Consider the following 23,098-nt stretch of genomic DNA (forward strand, 5'->3'; position numbering starts at 1 on the left):
GATGAACATAACACAGATTTCACTTCTTGACCAACAGCTGACTTTACCCTACGAGCAAAGTGAGTCCAAAATAGACAATACTATTGGCTACTGTTATGATAAAGGAATTTTTCCTTGGGAGGGCATTTTTCCAGCTGGATGGTGAGTTAGCACTCAGTTCAGCAATTGTAATGGTTCAGTAACCATGTTTCCAAATTCCTAGTGCCACCTTTTCTGTGGTGATAAACAGAATGCCTTCTGTTGCTACAGGACCTTTATTCTCTGCCATATGGGAAAAGTTTGTATTGTATATTTTATTATAAGACATTTTAGGCTCATTACGTGAAATTTCTACCCAACAAATAAACAGTATTTTCAAAGTGTCATTTCTTAGCTCCACGTATATAATTCCAGCACCTGTCGTCCCCTCCTAAAGTCTTTATCGGGATATTATGTTTGTCCATCTGCCTCTCCTTTAAAGCGTCCGTTGAACAGGCCTCGTTTCTCTGAGGATGCAAGACGTGCAGGGTAATTGAAATGGGGCAAGTCAAGCAGATGGAGATGTGTGTATGTCTGTGTGTGTCTGTGTGTGTGGTGAAGGGACCAGTGTCTGGCAGGAGTTAAATGGCTGGATATGTTAACTCCCCAATGAAAGCCAAAAAGAACGCTTGCCAGATCCCACTCTCTCCTGCACACGCACTCACAAGCATGCGCACACCTTGCCACGTGCCTTTCATAATTCCCTTTCCATTTTTCCTGCCATTCATCTGCGTTGAATGCTGGAGGATTGGTGTTTAATTGTTCCCCATTTATTCTCCTATCCCACTGGAGTTTCTTGTATGTTCTCTGCATACTACCTGTGATTCTCATTCTCTGTGGCGTTCTCCTCTCTCTTTCCTATCTATTTAGTTAGGTATGAGACTTTTCCTCATGACTTCAGGGCTTTGCTTCTGTTCATGGTTCAGACAGGCACTCACCACAGTGCTTGCAAGCACAGATTGTCACATTTTAACATCACAGTCAGCATGAATTAAAAATTAATGTTCTTTTCATACAAAGAATTTTCTGTGTTCATGAGAGCTTCCAAAAAACATTCAGATTTATATCAAGCGGTTTAATTGCCTAAATGTAACCAAACAGCAAATGAAAAGCTCAACAGTAAAAATGAACTCGTCCATGTAGGACTGTGAAATGACTTACCATCCTTTGAGTCTTTGGAATAACATCATCTCATGTAGAGACATGAATCAACATGGTGATACAAAAAATAATAAAAACAGTTATGTCTGTGTAAACAAAACAGCAGAAGAGTATATTTGTTTCTACGAACATGAAGACCAGCAGAGGGGTTTATTATGAAGGATATGAGTTTCACAACGGTGTCTTTTTCTATTAAGCTGGGTTTTCTGCTTCAGGCTCTGTGTATGCTCACATAATGTCACTTTGACTCTCCTTCTGCACAAAACGATACCTATGAGCATCACCTACTCCAATCAGAGACGACGATAAAATAATGATTTAAAAAATGTATTCATAATATTATTATTAAAAAATATTTAACAGTGAAATGCAACACTGTTGCAAGTCAATGCTGTAGAAAATTGTCAGTATTGATAATTAGTACACAAAGTGGTAAAATAAAGATTTTAATTTGAATTTAATTGTGAATGTGCTTTCAGTGCAGTAAAAGTTACTGTCCCACTGTCTAATAAATGGCCAATGGACGACTAGTACTTTTGTGGTATTCAGTTTGAGCACTCAAAGCCTCATTCACCCATTGATGCAGTCATCCATACAAGTCAATGGCTAAGCACTTTTAACCTATAACATTCACACACTAACACTCCAGTGGATGCATCCTGGATTTAAGGTATCTTGCCCAAGGATAGGTGCCACAGAGTGATTATTTAATTACTTAATTAGCTGAACCATCATCTCAGTGACAATTTGATTTTTTGCACAGTAAATTTAACCTCAGAATCTTATTCTTGAGAATGAAATAAGTCTGATCAAATTCAATCAAATAAAATAGCTGTGACAAGAAGAACGAAGGGCAACCTTAGTGTAGTGAGCAGGCTGTTAAACTACTGAGCAGTTTAATATGTTCTTACTGTGCCCCCATTTAAGCACTGTTAACAGTAAGAATTAAGCCTAAAGGGGTCTTTTTTCGAAATCAGAACTTTAATATCTCCAGCAAAAATCTACCAAACTGTGAATTTTGTGTGCTGTTGCATTTCTATTCTCCATCTCTCTTCATCTTTTTGCTCTTTCAATTTTTCCATTGGCATTCTCAGTTAGTGGCAGCTACTGGGTCAGAGGGAGATGGAAAGATGTTGAGAGAGAGGAAGAAGCGAGAGGGAGAGTCTTGATGTTTTGTTGCTCTTGTGTTCTAAAGGAAGGTTCCTCCTTTATCAACAGTCTAACAGGCTGCTGTGCTCACTCATCTGGATTTTACCTCGACTGTTTACTGCTGGGTGTCAGGGCCCACACAGTTGATGGCGCACACGCACACTTTCATATACGCACATCTTTCTTTTGTGCTTCAGCACGTGCACAAACCAACACTTTTACTCGACAAAAAAGCGCTGTCACCCAAAACAAATATTGACAAATATACCCAGTGGATTTGTGCATTTTTAACAGCTGATTGATTCCACAAAGCATCTCTTTTTTGGAAAACTAGAGGCCAGTTTTGTTGCCTCAGCATTAATAGAAAATCTAGCTTGAGAACAATTCCAAGGAAACCACTTCATCTCCAATTCTTTGTGAGCTGCTGTCCTCTCCTTGACTGTTCATTTAAGGATTTAAAGGAGCTTCTTCAAGACGCACAGAAAATAATCCAGCATTTCTATAATCCTGCGTGAATGTGCGCACTCGAGCGGTCATTCTCACACGTGCACACACGCGTGCTCACATCACTGTAGCTGCAGACACGCTCACAGACATACACCTGCTGCAGATGCTCGGTGTGTTTCTGATAACCTACCGGAATGGTTTGCCAGTGCGTGTCAATCATTCGCCGTCTTTATTTCTTTGTGTCTCCCCCGTTTGCCAGGATTTGTCACATGTGAACCGAATTTTTGATGGTGTCCGTATTTCTGAAATACTCCTGGATCTTCTGGCCTTTTCATCCCCCTTCTGCTGTTTTCATCTGAGATGAAAATGAATAGACCTGTCAATCAGCCTTAGCTAGCCACCTGGAAGTCATAGGATTTTGTTTGAAATACTTTGTACGCCTGTACTTTGTAGTGCAAAATAATGATTACCATCATGAGTGTGTGCCCCCTGAAGGACGGACGGCATGTAAGAGCTAAAAATATATCCTTACATGATAATGGGGTGTCTGTGGCTCAAGAAGTCGAGGAGGGCATCTACAAATCAGAATGTTGGCGGCCTGATCTGGATATTCCAGTCTGCGTGGCATTCTAGGCCTCTCTACTTGTTGATCGGCGTGTTGGGTGCTTGTTTGAACATATGTTGAATGAAAAATATTGTATAGAGCACTTTGAGAGCTTGGGCAGAATAAAAAATGCTAATGGCAGCCAGTGCCTCCTAATAAGGCACCCATGGTATAAATTTGAAAATCCTTAAGTTATCGCATGACCTTGACCTTGAGGTCGAGATCACTGAGATATAAACTCATCTGAGATTTTTACTAGATGCAGCTATGATATTAATTTGAAAATCCTACTTTGCCTTATTCTCAAGTTATCATTTCGACAAACTTTGGTGTCAACGCCCGCCCTTACAACTCAGAGGTGAAAGTACTTTGTAAGAATTTATCCTTTTACCAATGAATACTGTCTTAATAGTCTTACCCAGGTGTAATTAGCATTAGCTACTTACTTTAAATACATCTAATTCTGTCATTAAGATTATTTCCTTCTGCTGAAATTTGTACAGTCTGTGGTGAGGTGATTCTGTTCTGGGACCTCCCCATCCTTCCTCACGCATAGATGAAAAGCACAAGCCTGGAGGTTTGTTACAAAGCAGCTTCTGGAAGCTTCCATAATGTGCCCTATATCAGCTGAGCCATCGTGGTTTGCCTTCACTCAATCAAAATTTTCAGGAAAATTAAAACCCTGGGACAGTTTCATGAGTGCAACATGTCTACTTATTCTCTTCGATAGAACAACAAATTTAGTGCATTACTTCAAAAAGCACATTTGTGGCGTCGGACCCCAACACACGCACACACACACCATGGTTATGGTGACACACACTTCTTTTATTATAACTGTGGTTTCGGCTTAAACGCACGGGACACAGACACTCCCGCTAAGTAGTCGCTCCGCTCGCTTCCTCGACTGTCACTGAAACATAAGAAAAGTCACAAACAGTCATCCGTCCCAAACACCTGTTCAGCTCCGCCTCCGCCGCCCCGGGAGCTCACTGTGCCACCCCTCCTTTGCAGTTGACCAGAGACCACACCCGCGCCACAGCATTACTTTAAATGCATGTACCATTATCCAATTAAAAAGAGAAAAATATAAACGATTTGTAGCCAAAGTGTCCGAAAATCTTTTCCTCTTATGTGATTTTATTTTTCCTAACCGATTTCACTGACAACTTGGATTCATTCTCCTTACTTAGCTGAAGATGACTTTGCTTTTCTTTCCTCCAACTTGATTGTGAGTGAGGATGAGCCATTTGGAATCACAACAACTGCTTTTATTTTCTCTCTGTAGATTGGCTGAGCTTCATGGATGGGGCTTGGTGCGCGGATAGCAAAAAGCTCAATATGTTTTAAAGTGACTCCAGAGAACACTGAAGAAAAAACAGGGGCTATGAAAAACCCTCTTTTAAGTCTCTCTTTTGCCACACTGCACAGAAATTAAGTGAGGGAAAGAAAAGTGTGCTGTCTTTTGCTGTCTCATACCTTTTAAGGAGTCTGCAGCTGTAGAGTCAAACAGGACTCCATCTACTGCCTGACAGAAATGCCAGGATGTTAAATCCTGTGTGCGTGACAGGTTCTCTTAAAAGCAGGTAGTTTGAGTGTCAGAGTTTGGAAGCTTAATTGGCCAATGTGTCAGTAGTGGAACAAGGCGCGGACATCTGCAGAGCGCAAGTGCATCACCCTCCAAGGCCTCTCTGATTTACAAGGTGTTAAAGCTAAATGTGCGCTCCATTCTGATAGTCCCTGTGGTCAATTCTGCATCAAAACCCAACTGTGAAAGGTGCGTGCTGTCCTCGTGTTCTTTTAATGTGTGCCCTGAGTCCTAACCCCTGTACTTTTAACTTGTACGTTTCTAACTTTAGGATGTTACTGACGAATTAGAAATATGATTGTCTGTAAATGTGATGTGGAGTTGGGCAGAACACTGCTGTGGTGGTTTGCAGTGGTGAAACACAGTAAGAAGGGCCTGGGTTGGAATCCAGATTTGAATGTAAGGTTGAATGGTTGTCTGTCCTTCTGTGTTAGCCCTGCTGTAGATGCATACGTAGAAGAGAATGGCTGGATGGATTATTTGGAGTTGCAGCTAGGACTATACTCAATTTTTGTAGTTTTGTCTCTGTGGATTTTTAACCTTTTTGCATTAGCTGTTTAGGAATTACAGCCATTTTCATACACAGTTCCCCATTTTCAGAGGCTCAACATTAATTGGGCAAACTAAAATAATTTTAAATATAAGGATTAGTTTTAACACTTGGATGAAAATCCTTGGCAGTAAATGACTGCCTGGAGTCTAGAGCCCATGGACATCATCAAATACTGTTTCCTCCCTGCTAAGCCTTTACTGCAGCCATCTCTAGCTGCTCCTTATTTGTGTTTCTCTCTTTGCATTTCTGTCTTCAGTAACTGAAAAGCATAATCTGTTTGGTTGCCTTTTGAAACTCTTGGGTTGATTTTGCAGTATGCTTTGGATTATTATGCATTTCACATGTAAAGCACCGTTTGATCGGTTTTGCAGCATTTAGCTGAATATTAGCAGAGTATAGCGTCGTGCATTTCAGAATTAATTTCTGCTGCTTCTGTCAGTAGTCACTTCATCAGGAAACACTACTGATGATAAATATTAAGCACTGCGAGGATCAGACCTTTGGTCTTTAGTGTCACCTGATGCTGGTGGCTGTGGAAGGGTATATCGTGAGCCATGTGCAGAGGAGCTCAAGTGCAGCAAGAGGTCAGCTATGCCATTAATCTTCCACTTGCTTTGCTAAGAGCTTTGGCCATCTCCTTCCATAATTGCATTGAGTATTAGTTACATTGATTCAGGTATCTTGGGTTGGTTGCATTCAAGGGTATGGCACGTTAACATGCAACTTCAGTAAATATCTATACAGCTTAAAACATGCCTGTCAAGTCTTCACATATTGTTGCCAGTTATTTTTTAAAATCTTTGAAACCATTTTTAAACTACTTTAACATCTGCTAACTTGGCCAGGTCTCTCTTCTAAAAAAGACTCTGATCTCAGTGGGATTTCCTGGTAAAATAAAGGTAACAGTAATTGCACCTTCTAGTTGTGCATATTGTGAAGCTGGATGGCAGCAGTGGAAATGTCCAAACTATATTATTATAAGCCTTTTGTGTGGATGTGCTGATGTTTATTTTGTGTGTGAGCATTTTTGCACAGGCACAAAAGGGTAGGAGAGTTCCCTGAAGGAAAGACCTCATTCCAAGGCCGTGGCTGTCGATATTACAGCTACAAATCAGACCTCCCACACCGCTGAGAGCAGCAAATAGTACACACTCCCATGCACAGGCACACTCTCGCAGACTCCATCGAGTACGAGAAAGTTTTATTACCAATCTCTGCCGATACAGCTCCCATGCTACAGTTTAGACTGTGCGAAAGTAGTTTCAGGTCTTTCGCCTTGTACATCTAGTTTGTGCATTATACGCTTATGCATGCATGTGTGTTGATGGCTATGTTTTTGTTTATCCGGCTCAATGTGTGTGGACATTTCTGGGCACATGTGTGTTTTACATGCACTGATTTGGCCTGTTTGCTCAGTTGGGAAAACAGATTGTGCTCTATCTGGACAGAGATGAGCGATGTAGCAACGGTGGAAATTGCTTATCATTTGACATATTTTGTCTCTGTTGCCATTTGCAGAGCATTTACAGAGGATCGCAAAAACCCATGATGCATTTCTAATGCTTTGTGTGACCTTTTGCTTCAGATTCGAGTGGTTTGACATGCTCATTTCAGTATTACATCACGGATTATCGAGCATATGTGCAAAAACAGTCACATATTCTGTTAAATGTTTAGCGTGGTATTTGAATTAAAAGAAAACTTCTGAAAAGATTTTCCCTGTTCGTTTACATTATGCTTAAAGGAAATTCAAGCAATGAGCTGTGACTAGTTGGTTAAGACTGATCTTAGTGACATCCCCATCCCACCAGTAGATCACACTGAATTAGCAAAATATCCTCTGACAAACCTATGTGGCATAGAAGCTAACCATCTGTAATCATTATCCATCTCATGAAGATTTGCCATATCTATGCTTATAGATAGAGTAAATAGAAAAATTAGGAAGTAAAAAAAAAGGGGGGGTCATGGGTGGCTGAGGGAGAAAGACCACAGAGACATTTCCAACCTGTTAATGCCAGTAGATGGAGGAGGTGTGAGACAGACTCATATCACAGTTGTGTCCCTCACATTCACTTTCCTCAAAGTTGTGAAGTTGTGATCTTGGACTCACAACCTAACCTCAGACATTAGCTTTTCAATGTGAAAACACAAGCAGATGAAAACAAAAAAACTCCTGAATATGTTAATTATTATAGAGAAATAATATCAAAATATTTCATAATAACCTGAATCTTTTTTCTTTTAATAAAGTAATGCTCTAGAAAAATAGAAGTGTTACTTCTTACTTCTAGTAATGTAGTGTTAAACCCAATCCAGATTCCAATTCCACTGCTCCTGATTCTAAATCTAGATCAGGCTTTAGTTACTTGTATGTGTTGTTTATGTGCTAACATAGGTGTGCTACGTGATTTGGTACATGCCACTTATTAATTTATCTGAAGTGTCACTGAACACATCTTTAACAAATAAAGATATTTAGTATTGATGGGTATAATGAAGCTTATGCATCAGTTCAATAAGGAAGATCTGCAGTCACTCATCAGTCTGCTTCCCAGGTGCTGGCAGCTAATCTAATCCAATCCAATCCAATCCAACTTTATTTATATAGCACATTTAAAAACAACAAAGTTGACCAAAGTGCTTTCCAATAATAAAACAGAGATAGCAGTTAAACCCATACTTTAAGCATACAATGAAATCAATAAACAAAACAAATATATAATTGAAAAAGAAGATAAAAATAAATCAACATGAGTAGAATAAACAATAAGATATACAATGAATAAAATTAACAAAGTAAAAAGATTAAGAATGACCAACAGCTGACTAAAAACTGACTACAAACTGGCTCTGATAACACTCCTAGAAGGCCTTTGAAAAAAAGTGTGTTTTTAAAAGTGATTTAAACATTTCAAGTGTTGGGGCCAGCCTAATATGGAGGGGCAGTTTGTTCCATAGTTTGGGGGCCACAACAGCGAAAGCTCGGTCTCCTCGGTGTTTAAGTCTCGACATGGGGACAACAAGGAGTGACTGGTCAGATGATCTGAGAGACCTTTGTGGAGTGTATTGGTGTAAAAGGTCTGACAGGTAAGACGGAGCCAGGCCATTTAAAACTTTAAAAGCAAGCAATAAAATTTTAAAATGAATTCTAAAATGGACAGGCAACCAGTGTAAGGAGGCAAGAACAGGGGTAATGTGCTCACGTTTGCGTGTCCCTGTCAACAGGCGAGCAGCAGCATTCTGGACCATTTGCAAGCGTGATAGTGAAGCCTGATCAATACCAATATAAAGTCCATTACAGTAATCAAGGCGAGTGGTCACAAATGCGTGCAAAACTCTCTCCAAGTCACAAAAAGAAATAAAAGGTTTTACTTTAGAGAGCTGCCTCAACTGAAAAAAGCTTTTTCTCACCACTGTATTTACTTGTTTGTCCATTTTAAGAGCTGTGTCAAATTTTACTCCAAGGTTGGTGACAATTGATTTGACACACGATGTAAGAGGACCCAAGTCAGATGGAGGGACACCAGGTCCATTCGGCCCAAATATAATGACTTCAGTCTTCTTTTCGTTAAAATTTAAAAAATTCAGAGCCAACCATGCTCTGATATCCTTAAGACATTCTAAAATAGGCCTGAGGGGGTTAAGGTCATTGTGTTTCATCAGTAGATAAATTTGACAATCATCTGCATAAAAATGAAATGAGACTTTATGTTTTTTAATAATATGGCCAAGGGGAAGTAAATAAATACTAAAAAGAAGGGGCCCAAGGATGGATCCTTGAGGTACACCACATGGGAGGGGGGCGGAAGATGAATGAAATTTACCAAGTGAGACTGAAAAACTTCTATCAGAGAGGTATGATTTAAACCACTCCAAGGCAGTGCCTCTAATTCCAACATGATGTGCTAGACGATAAATCAAAATATTGTGATCTACTGTATCAAAAGCTGCTGTGAGATCCAAAAGCACAAGTAAGACAGACTTCCCAGAGTCAGCAGTTAATAAGATATCATTAAAAACTCTCAAAAGTGCAGTCTCTGTGCTGTGAAGTGCTTTAAAACCAGATTGAAATACCTCAAAAATGTTTTGACTCTCTAAAAAAGTCTGCAGCTGTGAGCACACTTCTTTTTCTAAAATTTTAGAAACAAAAGGCAGCTTTGAAATAGGTCTGAAATTACTCAACAAAGAGGCATCCAAGCCAGGGCGTTTCAGCAGAGGCTGGACCACTGCCTGTTTAAAAATTGCAGGTACATGGCCTAAAGTCAGGCTGCTGTTTATAAGCCTTTGAATATAAGGTCCAATAGTGCCCCAAACTTCTTTAAAAAAGCGAGGGGGAAGAACATCACTGGGAGAGCCAGACTTGATTTGGGTGACAATTTTACCCAGTTTAAATAGAGACACAGGTTCAAAATGGCTAAAAATTGCTAAAGGCGTAAAAATAACAGAAGGGTCATAAGAAGGGAGTAAAATATGTGCTCTAATAGATAAAATCTTCTCCACAAAGAATTTTAAAAAAGCTTCACAAGTTTCAGCAGAAGCTTCTATACAGTAGGATTGGGGAGGGTTAAGAACAGAGCTTAAAATACTAAATAAGACACGGGGCTTATGGCAGTTGTCATTAATAACACCTGCAAAATAGGCGGATTTCTGGTTCTTGACAATTTTCTGATATCTATGCCAGCTATCTCTTAAGATATCATAAGACACTTGTAGCTTGTCTTTTTCCCATTTGCGTTCTGCTTTTCTGCACTCTCTTCGAGCAGCCCGAGTGATGTCGTTCAGCCACGGCTCAGACTTCAATTTAGGCCGCCTGACCTTCAGAGGAGCATCAGTATCCAGAATGATTTGACAAGTAGATAAGAATTTTGCAGTCAGCACCTCAGTGTCGGCACAGACTGAGAGCTCTGAGTCAACATTTAAGGCCTTATTAAAGGCGGTAGAGAACTGGACGGCACTTGATGGTTTAAACATGCGAGAAGCAGTAGGAGGGCCACAGGTAGTGATATTACAAGGAAGAGAAGTTTCAAACAATACAGGCATATGATCAGAAAAGACGACATCATAAATTTGAAGATTATAAACAGGTAAACCATAAGACAAAACCAGATCCAGAGTGTGTCCATATTTATGAGTGGGACCAGTGACAGACTGCAAAACATTAAAAGCATCAAGTAGGTTTAAAAAGTCCTTTGCCAATGGTTTAGTAGGACAACACACATGAATATTCATATCACCCAAGATTAAAACCTTGTCATACTTTGGCATTATTTCAGCCAAGAACTCAGAGAAGTCATTAACAAAGTTCCTATTATATTTTGGTGGACGGTAGATCACCGCACAAAGAACAGGATGACTGCTACCAAGCTCAAACATATTCAGTTCAAAACTGGAGAAAGTGACAGGTGACAGCTGGCGACAGTGAAAAGTAGATTTATAAACTGTGGCCACTCCTCCACCTCGGCCCGTAGTCCTTGGTGAGTTAAAATACGAACAATTTGGCGGTAATAGTTCTGAGAAAGAGCTTAACTCACCGTCACTTAGCCAGGTTTCTGTCACACAGAGGAAATCCAGATTATGAGAGGTGAAGAAATCCTTCAAAATGAACGTTTTATTTGCTAGCGACCTAGCGTTAACAAGGGCAAACCTGGTAGGGTCCGTCAGACCGGTGACAGCCATCCAGGGAACCTGTTTCAGTTGCCGAAGATTCCGCGGATTCGCTCCACCGCAGCGAAGATGAGGTAAGAGAAGGCGGGGATGCTGGATCTCTTCAGCCAAGCCGACAACAGGTACCAGCCAGGTGCCAGTAGGTTCCAGGAAGCGACAGGAGACAAAACGCCAGTGCAGAGGTCTGAATTCAGTCAGAGTGCATTCGGAAACTAATCTGTTACTGCCAGATGAAAGAGCCAAATATGATTTCAGTTTCACGAGTAGCCCGCTGCGTTTTCCCCGACGTTTAAAGCGCTTCCTCTTATGAGATGTGGTAGGGGTGTAATCCAGGTGATGCGGTACTCCAGATGGTAGCGGAGGTGGAAAAAAGTCCTGTCCATCAGCGTTAGTCCTTCCCAAATTCTCTGTGGCAAGTCGAATATTTAACAGAGCTTCACGATCGTAGGTCAATAGAGAGTCAGCGTTGTTCAATAAAAGTGACAAAAACAGTAGAAACACGCAGAGCAAAAGTGGATCCGACAACCGTGGACGGCGAGCCATGCACACCGGCGCCATCTTACACAACACAATCTAAGCTTTACATCACTTCCACTTTCCCACACTGTCAAGCTGACTGTGACATCACAGGTGTAGTCCAATCAGCTTTCTGCTGGTCTTCTTCGGGAAAATCAGACTTCATTCTGCGTACTTTAAATCTTCCTGTGCATTTGTCATTCTTCCTTGCAGTTGCCTTCCTGCAGCCCACCTCCTCCCCATCACTGCATCTCATCACTAAGGCTCCATTTAAGCCTCCATCTTAATCTCCACCTCCAGTGTCTAGACTCCAGGGGGTCCTGCCCTAATCCCTATTACCACTCGGATTCTGTTCTGATGTGCTGGGCCATCAGGGTCTAACCGCCAAATACCTCAAATTGAATTCTGTACATCAATAAATAATGTTGTCAGTCTAACCAAACCTGATCTTTAATCATTCACAAACTATCACAAGCCTTTCATAATTTAACACTGTTTCAGTTTTTTCAAATTATATTAGTGGCCGCTGTCTTGTTGCAACATTCAGAAAAAACAGAATTCTCAAAACTAAACCACAGCTCATCTTCGAGCAAGACATGAAACATTACTCTGAACAAGGCTTTGTTCACAACCTGTTCCACTTTGATTGGGAAAGAATTGATCGCATAGCTGATATGAGATCAGAGGTGCACAAATCCCTCATACCTTTAGATACTAGAAATTCAGCAGGCTCTGATGATTTGGAGTCTCTCTTTTTAAAACTACCAGATGATAGTACTGCTTCTCCAGTTACTTATCTTTTTAATCTTTCTCTCGATACCAATGAAATTACAACCATATGGAAATGTGTTTTTCCTCATCCTCTGTTAAAAGGCCCCCCTCCAAATTATCTACTCTTGTTAACATCATAGAAACCCTTGTTATTGAACAACCGAAAGAGCTCCCTGTTTGTATTTACGATTTTAATTGACTTTTTGTCAGGAAAAAATACAGAACAGCTACTTTTATCGATTCAGTAGACATCAAACAAAACTGTATTGCCATTCTTTTTACTCTAGCCAAGGAATTTGACATAGTGGATCATCAATTTTTAAAGCAAAGGCTTGTTAGTGCAGCAGGATGGTCCAAAAAACAGAAAAGGAGTCCCCCAGGGATTATTTCTAGGACCACTATAAAGTACTTTGTTTTTACATAAAACAATCTCGATCATAATACCATTACAGCAAACTTTCATTTTTATGCATATTTTATGGTGACATACTGCTCTGTACCTACACGTAACTCTGTTCTCTATCAGCTATAATCAGCTTTTAATACCATACAATGCCTGTGTAACTGAAGACTTGTTTTGAATACCGACAAAACTAAACCACTGGAGCTCTCAAAGGCATAATCAAAATCTGCTTAGGAACTAATATTTATTTATTTTACACCTCACATCTAGCAAGTCATGAGAAAACTTCAGTTGAGACTTTGTTTTTACTTTAGAATCAAGCCTTGTTTCCACCTTAATGTCTGTGCTGAATGATGATTATTTATATCCATGTGTCGTCTCAACTCTTTTATATACCAGATTCTGGCTTTGATGGAACACTGAGATTTATTACGAACCTTTAATCCCAAAAGGTTGATTCTGTTCATCAGGACGTAGCGTTTTCAGTCTGAGAAACACTTTGTCACTCATCCAAGGGACTTCTTCAGTCTCAGTCTCTCTTTATAAGAGTGAGCTGACTGCAGGTTTCCCCAGACTAAAGAAGTCACTTGGATGAGTGACAAAACGTTTATTCCACTGAAAACGCTACATCCAGATGAACAGAATCAACCTTTTGGGATTTACATACCTGGATTATTAAGCATGCATCAAGACACGAACATTAAAGCTCTTACCCACCACTGTACATGGCTTGCTCGAGTCTGTCATTGGATAGACATAACAATTAATATATTCTTATCTATAAAACTGCTCTTGATCTGCTGCTATCTGGGGAAAATGGTTCAGCGGTGATATCTCGAGGGTAGCCAAGGCAGCTTCTGACTGCCTGTCTACCTGCTGGGAGTGTTTGTTGCCTCATAGAGGCAACATTTGGTGCATCAGCCTTTCACTGAGTAACTCTGAGTAAGTCCAACTGACTACAGCTACATTGATTTTCTTCGTTTGTTAAATAGATTAATGACATTTACCTAGTTACAGCAAAGCATATCTCGATGTTTCACTCTAGTGAAAATTAGGCTCTTTTAAAGGTTATATACTATATCTGAAATTCTCACTGTTTTCATGTTTTACTCTTGGGTGTTAAATCATGTATCTGACTATTAGTTTGCATACTTCAAACATACACTTAAAAAAATGCAGCCAACAACTACCTCGCCTCTGTCAGTGCGCCCCAGGGTGGCTGTGGCTACAATGTAGCTTGCCATCACCAGTGTGTGAATGTGTGTGTGAATGGGTGGATGACTGGATGTGTAAAGCGCTTTGGGGTCCTTAGGGACTAGTAAAGCGCTATACAAATACAGGCCATTTACCATTTACCATAAAAAGATACTGTGACAATTACCTCCCACATTATGTATCAACATCATCATCTTGATCTTGAGGGTTTGCCATCTTTTTTTTCTGAAAAATTTTGCATTAAATGTACAATGACCAATGGCATCCGATCTGAAATAATTCTATTTAATGTACTTCATATTTGTCTAACATACAATACAATGGGGAGTGTGAGTAACTTCCTGTTGACGCTGGTGAATATTATGAAAAAAGGATTTCATCTGTACAGAGAATTGCTTTGTCTCATTGTTCACTGTTTATTTTTTCTGGTACAGGTAATTCTAACACAGAAACCAGGCATGCTGCTTTTGTTCGGCATCTCTATTTTAAAACATATGTTTGAATTGAATGTTTTGTACTGCAACCTTGGTGTAGTTGAAACGCGCATATTTGCGCTTCTGGGTCATGCAGTGGCATGAATTGAAGCATTGTCAGAGTACTGCAGTTTGTTTGCTGACAGAAGCCTGTGATACTGTTCCTACAGCACCATGCAATATTTTTTGATGAATATATTATTGCTGTTTATGTGTGTGAGTGAGAGTGAGTCACCCACACAGTAATATCCAAGCCTTAGATCTCTGAATTAATAAATTTACATTTAAAAAAATCAAAACAAAGTTCTCCAGGAATCAAAAGAAGACATACCCCGAATCGTCACATAGGGAGAAGTCTGGGTTCAGGCAGCTGCTCTGTCAGGCTCCTGCTCCACAATAAAGTGATCCATGGGGAGAGAGCTGGACTTTGGTGGAGCAGCAGTCTTTTTCGAATTGATTTGGCTAAGTGGCCATTTATTGTAATTAGCTAATGAATAGACTGGTTAAATGGGACAGACGCAGGGTTGTTTGACTTAATCCAGTTTGGAAAAGAGTTTACTGGAGAGCAGTTCCCCTGTTGCAATGAATCAAACAATGTGCTTCATTGGTTTTCTGTTATAGAGATACATAGTGCTCACTTTGTCTTAAAATCTGCATTCATAAATCTAGATTTGCAATAGCCTAGAAGCTACAGCTGTTTGCCCAAAGCAGCCAAAAGGTTTGATTATGAGAGATTTTTTCCCATTAACACGCCTATACTGCGGGCAACTAGCATTTACTGTAAAAAAAAAAAAAAAAAGGCTAAGCCAACGTAAACAGATTTCATTATCTATTTACATTCATTACATTACATTATCTGGAATTACCCATCATAACTGCAGAGTACAAGCACTCTTTAAATGATCATATCTCAGTTACTGTTTGTTCTTGAGAAAAAGAAGTGGTTCAAGTGGTTTCGGAGAAGAATAGATGAGCTTTATGGGGATATCACAGTAGCACAAAGCATTCATATTCAACACATTCACATGGCACTGCCCTCCGAACGCACAGAGAAAAATTAGCTCTGCCTAGATTTGACCATATGCGTGTCTCTTTACTTTAACTCCTCTACCATTTTGGGCTAGACAGAAAATTAAAATGGTTTCTGAAGGATGAGAATTGTTTTACAGCCAAAGTAGCAGGTATGATGCTCGGGTGATAAAGGGTTAATGGAAAATGCAAAAGGCATGACAGTCTTCAGAGACCCAAATATTACAATGGCCAATGACATATTTACAGCCTGACACAAAAATGGCTTATTTGGGCTCTATGTCAACACATTTTATATTGTTGGCCATGTAGACTCCACTTTGATCCTAAGTGGACCAATACACTTCATATTCAGTTTAATTTATATAGCAGTAAATCACAACTATCACCTCTAGAGCCAAACAGTGTAAGAACTGCAACATTAATACTGGCAATATCTTAATGTAATATATAAAAAAGATGGATAAAACAGGTACGTTGTGTCATTTTTTTAGTCTAAAATGTATGCGCTCCTGTTCCAAAGCCAAGCAGTGGAACGGGCTGATTCGGGCCCCCAAACCATATGTTTGTCTGCTATAGCTAATTTCTCTCTGTAAAATCTTTCAGAGCAGGAAGTGTGAGAATTTGTTATTAATTGAGCTTTTTGGGTTTGGTTGCACATTAACGTTAACATGGCCGTTTTAATTCATAACTGTGCCAACATGAACAGCTATCTGCTGTTGACCTCTCAGCCATGTTTGGTTGGTTTTGGAGCATTTTCAGTGGAGTGACATGTGAAATGGCTAGCTGTGAAGTACAGCCCATCCAAGAAGTTGGTGCTCCAGTTTTGGTGAGTGAAATTCTGAATTTTTTATTAGCTTGTTACTGAACACTAATTAGCAGGTGTCTGTATCTGTGGGCTGTAGCAGTAAATAAGATTATAAATTATAATCTTATATTTGACTCAAAAAATAATAAATGGCAGCTGTGAAAATAGCTACAAGCCACTGGGTGACATCAAAGTGGCTACATCTATCTCATAGATGCATTTTAAGATAGCAGCTCTAAGCTGTCAGGTTTAGCACCAAACACCTTGACTGGGGGTTGAGGCTGTTGGTCTGGAAATATAACAGGAAGCTGTCATGTAGCAGAGGCTGCTTGAAAAAGGTTTAAAAACACAGCAGGTGTAAAACCCAGACAGGCCTCTGTTACTGTTAGCATGAGCATTTAGCTAGCTTTTCTCTTTAGGCTGACAGAAGGTATGTGACATCAGAAGCTGGCAACATCTTGCGTGATTTCTTTCAGAAACTGATATTCAGATAACTGAGATCATTTAACGCAAGCCAGACTTTTGAGTTCACCACTACTTGCTACTGTAAGCAAACAGCCAAGAAAACAAAGGTTTGGCAGGGTTTGGGATGAATGATAAAGGGACAACATTTATCCTGTGAAAAATCTCCTTCATTAAAACCAGCAGAGCTTCAAAGCTATTTATTAAATTGAAACGTAACACTCAGCTAACATATTTTAATTAGAGGAAATGTTAATATGGCTTAATTTTTCTGATGACAATGTTTGAATTTCCATTTGTATTCGTGGTTAAGACAAAGCACAATTAGGCATTAGTGTAGCAAAGGGCTTCATGAAAGGGAAAGGGAAAAGAAAGGTGAAAATACCAAAGAGAGAGAGAGACGGAGAAGCAAAAGTGGAGTGGAGATGCAGACTTAGCAGAGCAGATGGTTTCAGCGTTTTTTGCCCGGGGCGCTCCAAACTCCCAGAAATGACTACAAGGAAAAAGAGAGAGACAGGGAGCGATGATGAGCAGGGACACTAACTACACATCTGCCCTTCCCTTCCTCCAGTGCTTCAGAAGGGCAGAGGGAGTAGACAGAATACTGGAGGAGTTTTGACAAGCATCAACAACACTGTGCCGCAGTGTTCACGGCAATCACAGTGGACACATGGCATCCATCATCCCACGATACGTTTAACTAACGCTCTTTGCAGAAAGACGTGATCTGCAACTATCGGTTGCGCTTATGTGTGTTTTGTAGGTGAGGCTGAGTGCTTACAGGAGCATTTTAAATAGGAAATGCAGCAGAGTTTCAGCTTGAGGACCCGTTTGACAGCCAGTAAACTCGGTATCACTTCACCTAAGAAATACAGTGTGGACAAACACAGACACACCTATGCACTGGCTGGCTAAGTGAACGGTGAATGATAGATGAGAGTGGGGCTTTGCGGTGTTGCCATCTGTTCAGACAGGAGATAGAAAGAGTTGAGAGCTTGCAGTTCGTTGAGCTTTAAGCCCATCGCAGCATCCAGCTCATCTACTGTATACGCTCCACTGATACCTGGTGTGTGTGTCTGTGTGTGTGGACCGGAGCCTACTGTAGAGAAGACTGATTGCGTCTTGCTCTGTAGTACTCTTGCTTGATATGGTAATCATTTACAGTATGGTAATATCTGGCAGCATTAGTCCATCATCTCTATGCAGAAGTTGATCTAAAGTCAATTCACTCTGTTTCTTTCTCATTGAAAATCGCTCACCATCGTACTGCCGCACAATCAATTTTCTCAGACTCTCCCTGGCCTCCTCGTCTACATGTGCATCCTAACTCCCTCTCCGTCTCCATTACACGCCTGCCATTCTCTCTCTTTACACACCAATGGCCCCTTTTAGACGCAATTGCTATCAATCGATCGTCTCATTTCACCTCTGAGTGCAGCGCAGGTGAGAGGGAATGGTGGGATTTCGGTCAGGTGTCTCTGTCTGAAAGGGACAGAATTAAAGAAGGGGGAGGGGGTTGCTTATAAGAGTGAAAAGTGTGATGAAAGTGCTTTGTGAAAAGCGAAGAGTACGATTTTTTTATTTGGCTCTGAATTGTCCGACGTGTCTGGATCCCCTCGCAGAGATGACTCACGCAATATGACATGATGACACAGTGTGAACAGCCACAGTAAGACCAGCCAGTGAACAATATGACACACAGGCGCAGATGCATAGAAAAACAGCCTCGCGAAGTCAAATACAGCAAAACGAAACGCTCCATTCACTGCTGCAGTGTTTGTGGGTGTGATGCAATCACTCCATTCGTCACTCCCCCCCCCAACGCTGATGAATGGAAGGTTATCGGAGGCATGTAATACCCGAAAGCCAGCAGACAGCTTTGCCCTTTACAGCAGAGTATCGTAGCTAATTAGAGACTATGAGTATGTCACTGGACTTCAGTGCGTGTCTGTGGCCATCCAGCCGTGGCTGCATGAGCCTCTTAAACACAGGAGTGCTTTCGTTCCACTCACCCTTTCAGTGGGACCTTTGAGATCTGATCCTAGGTTTTACTGTGAGGCCAGGCTGCCACACAGGGCCTGAGAAATCAAAGCTTTATGTTTTGAAAGACGATATTTATTTGTGTGTGTATTTTCTAATCCTGCTATACCACTCTAACTGACACAAAGACATTTTTGCCCATTTACTTCAGAGTTTATATCAGCTGCATAGCTGTAAAGCTCAATCAAACTGCTTTTCAAGGAATCACTAGGAATTGGCAGATACTTGAATAGTTTTCTCAACAACCAACTGACTGTTCAGCTTCTTATACTGTTGCAACCACCTGTCAAGCTTTCCCTTCGCAAATGGCTTGTAGCCAGTGTGAGTGTGTGATATCAGTCACACGTTGACAGCTGAAAATCTGCAGTCATCTTTGACACATTGAGACCTTAATTTTTAGCGGATGAGTCAGATTGCTAGTTAAACTTGCAGCTGTAACTAGCATATTTTATTGCATCATCTAGTTAAAAACTGGCATGAGTTAGTTTTCACAACCTGACTAATATTTTTAAAAGAAGAATCTTATAATATTCCTGCTCCTTTATTTACATGGGGTCACTATAACAGGTTACTCCGTATGTTAGGTTTACCAGAATTTTACACTAGATGCCCTTCCTGACACGACCCCAAAGGGATATGTGTCTCCTCCCATGATCATTCTGGCACTGGTTCATGTTTTTGCAGCTGTTGGATGTGTAAAACGCTGCATTATGGATTACTATACAATACTACAGAGAGAGCGAGGGACACAGGGAGACAGTACGACAACCTGGACACAAAAGGAAAAGACCAAATAATTAATCAAGCAAAAGAAACTAGATAACTAGATAATTAAACTAGGAAGCACAGAAGGAAATAACACTAAACATCAAAGAACTAGGCATAGAAGAACAAAAGTATAATCACAAATAAATCCAGATATAAATAAAGATGCAATATAATATAGTCCAAAAAAACCCCAAACACTGGTAGCAGACCCAAGTCCCTAAATAATACAGAGAAACCCCAACAATCAGACAACCTCCCTGCGTAAGCGATTTGGTGATAGTGGGAAGGAAAAACTCCCTTTTAACAAGAAGAAACCTCTGGCAGAACCAGGATTAGTGAGGGGCAGCTACCAGTTGGGGGTCGTGGCAGATGCACGTTTAGTGAACTGGTGATTCGTAATTGACTGCGGGTGTGAAAGCAAAATAGACAAAACAACTAAAGGTCAAGTGCTTTATATGAGTGTGTATGAAACAGAGAGGTGTTGCTTTGAGTGATCAGTGAAACTATGAAAGCGGTATTTATCAGTGTCACCCCACCTATATAGTTTAGCGGGTTACAGTTCAGGCAGGCCACAAAGTCAAGTTTAGTTACAACCCTGGCAGGTTAGTTGAATGCCCACCCACATCAAACGGTGGGTTAAAAGTACACTTCTGTCCCTCTAATCTCATAAAAGACACACACAATTTCAGCTTGCCGTACATCCCTGCAACCCACCCTCATCACAACACAAACATTTCATTTTGAGGCAGACTTAATCAGTTGTCTCGTTAATTTATTTTGACTTTAAGTTCATCGACTGAAATATATGTTCAATTTTTCAAGCTGCAGGCTTTATCAACCATAAAACAGTCTCAGGTGGTGCCGGCTAGGCTGTAAAATCCACCAAATCCAGACATGCTACATTAGGCAAACGACTACAGCATGTGCTACTCATGAACACAACCTTTAACCTGAACAAATTAATGCTGCTAATGATGCATAAGCCTTTTAGTATTTGCTCTTTTTAATTTTTTTTTAAATATTTTTTTTGCTCTTGGAGTCAGAATGTGCGCACTTCTCTGTAATTCCATTTACATCACCTAACTTATATATTAATCGCTTGAAATCCCCGCTGTGTATTACGGGAGGCTGCATATTCGTTACCAAGCCTAATTCAAGGTTGAACAGATGAAAGTACACATGCACAGCACTTTAAACTTGAAAGTGCACCAATACAAAACCCCGTAACACATTCAAAGTGTTGGAATGTACTTTGTGCTGCGCCCAATTTCACTGGAAGTGCATTCTCTATTTCAGCTTCACCTTTATTGAGTGATATGAGAGCTTTTCCAGCTTTGAGAGTCTCTAGGCTCAAAACAAAAGAATCTCTTGCGGCTACATCATTGCATGCTGTTGTGCAGAGGTTCCAGCCAAACATCTTTTTGTCTTTTGACTGTGCTTCAATATGCTGTAAACACAGGAAACTTTTTGGAGAGATGAAGGCACTAGACTAAACACTAAATGATATAAACAGTTCAGAGTTGAATCATTTTGAGGTGAACTTCTTTTAAAGACTGGGCTTAATTGATCCCATTATGCCAGGATTGTATCTAGGCATACAGACATAACTTGAAGCGACAGCCAGGGGCACCTCAAGTCGAGAACCATCTCATTGGATTCCAGTTCATCGTGTCTGATAGCATTCACAGTTTCCAGCAAATGCTTCCTGGCTAAATGGTAACAATTCCCCTGGAAACAGTGTGATACCACACCCCCAAGAGAGGACTTTGGATGGCATCGTCTCGTTACTTCTCGAGGTAAACAGACCGAGACTGCGGGATATGCTTACCGAAAGTGAGGCAGGTTCTCATCCCGTCGTCCTCCTGCTCTTTAAAGGCTACTGCTGGGAAATTTTGTGTGAAGCCATTTCATCAGGAGCAACTTTGTCTCAGCTTGAAACTTGCACTTGTGAAGTACAGTACAGGAAATCGCTGATGCCAAGCTAGGAAAAAAAATCAAGATAAAAGGCTGCAGACAAGGGCAAGGGAGGGGGGACGGAGTTCACAATCTGGTGAGTCCACAGCGAGCTCTGATCTCAGGCATCAGCTTTTATGGGTATAGATTTAAGAGATGGGACTAATTAGATGAATGGCGCTCACGCTTGCTGCACTTTAATTCTTCTAGTTCTTTTAGTTCTAATCTTCTAGTTTATTTCAAAAGTGATTTCATGAACCTGTTCTCTGTCTGCAAAATCATATATGCTCAGGCTGACTGCATGCCATAAGCATATTTAACGGATTGGATTTTTTAAGAGTCAAGTTTACACACTCTGTTGGCACTCTGCCCATAACCTCAGGCCAGCAGAGAAGAGAAAGAAGCAGAAAGTGAAGAGAAGGTTAGCCCAAAGTGTGCAAGACAGAAATGTGGAGAAGTTTCATTTCTTTTTCTTTCTTTTTTTTATACTACTGTCTGGGAAATTGTGTAAGGCGGTACATGCTGTTTTTCTAATCCTCTGCTAACAGCTCACTCTTTCCTCTTCACTAGCTGGTAATAATTTGTTCCTCCTTCATTTAACCTCCATCTTCTGATAAGTGATGAACATCAGAGGCGCGCTGAGTTTAGGCAGTTTCTCTCGCTCTCTTTAGCTCTCCAGCTCTCCTCTCGTGTTTTCCCCAAAAAATGAAAAAAAGAAATCAAAAATAACTGAGCTGCAGGCTTTGCTGTTGTGAAGGACAGCAGGGAAATGTAACTCTATTCTAAGTTACGCTCCTGCTGCTAGCGCACTGCATAGCAAATTATACTTTGTGCAGCTTGTGGAGCTCGCCTCCGATTCAATGAATTAATAAAACTACAAGAACAAAAGGATGCTCTCTTTGCAGCAGGCCTGAAATTATGAGCTCATACTTTATAATCAGCGCTACAGCTTCAGTCCGTGCATTCTGTATCTGTTTTGGCTGCATTCATGACTGTGCATATGGATATATGCTTGTGTCAAGGGTTCCCACCCATATCCTCGTGCAAAATATATGTCACTTAGTGTTGTGAGTAGACTAGAAGCGAGTGTGTGGGGACGGGTAGTTGTGCAAGGCGGCGTCTTGTGTGAAACTCTTTTATAGTAAACGATTGGGGGGAAAACACGGACATTTTGGAAGTGAACAGCTCTGTAGAAGTTTGACCAGCGAATAAGAAATGCATGAATTTAAAAGAAGCAGCGACATGCTCCCATGAACACTGCAGGGTCTGGATGGAGATCAGGTCTGACAGCTTTCTCTGGCCAAACATACATATTGCATTTGTTTATGTTTTTTGGGGGTGAAATTCTAATTCGTGTCCCAAACAGATTTTAAGCGGAACTAAAAACAGACTTTCATGAGCAGTGACTTAAAAACGTAACTGCACAGATACACACAAATACACAAGTGATGACATGTCAGGCCAACATGAATC

General features: G+C 40.6%; 1 protein-coding gene across 2 annotated transcripts in view; it reads left to right on the forward strand.

The window, feature by feature from the left end:
• dlgap3 (discs, large (Drosophila) homolog-associated protein 3) overlaps window positions 1–23,098 on the forward strand; it is a 156,771-nt gene that overhangs the window by 42,389 nt on the left and 91,284 nt on the right. The window contains exon 1 of one of the 2 annotated variants that reach the window (XM_085395586.1): window positions 21,666–21,722. The exons of the other annotated variant lie outside the window; for it this stretch is intronic. The gene's annotated coding sequence lies outside the window, so the exon portion shown is untranslated. Of the gene's footprint in view, window positions 1–21,665; window positions 21,723–23,098 lie in introns of those variants that run through there. 2 annotated transcript variants of the gene reach the window in all.

Source organism: Rhamphochromis longiceps, linkage group LG22 (assembly GCF_057381845.1).
Source record: "Rhamphochromis longiceps isolate RC_006_pf linkage group LG22, R_longiceps_female_GT1.1, whole genome shotgun sequence".
Classification (NCBI taxonomy): Eukaryota; Metazoa; Chordata; class Actinopteri; order Cichliformes; family Cichlidae; genus Rhamphochromis; species Rhamphochromis longiceps.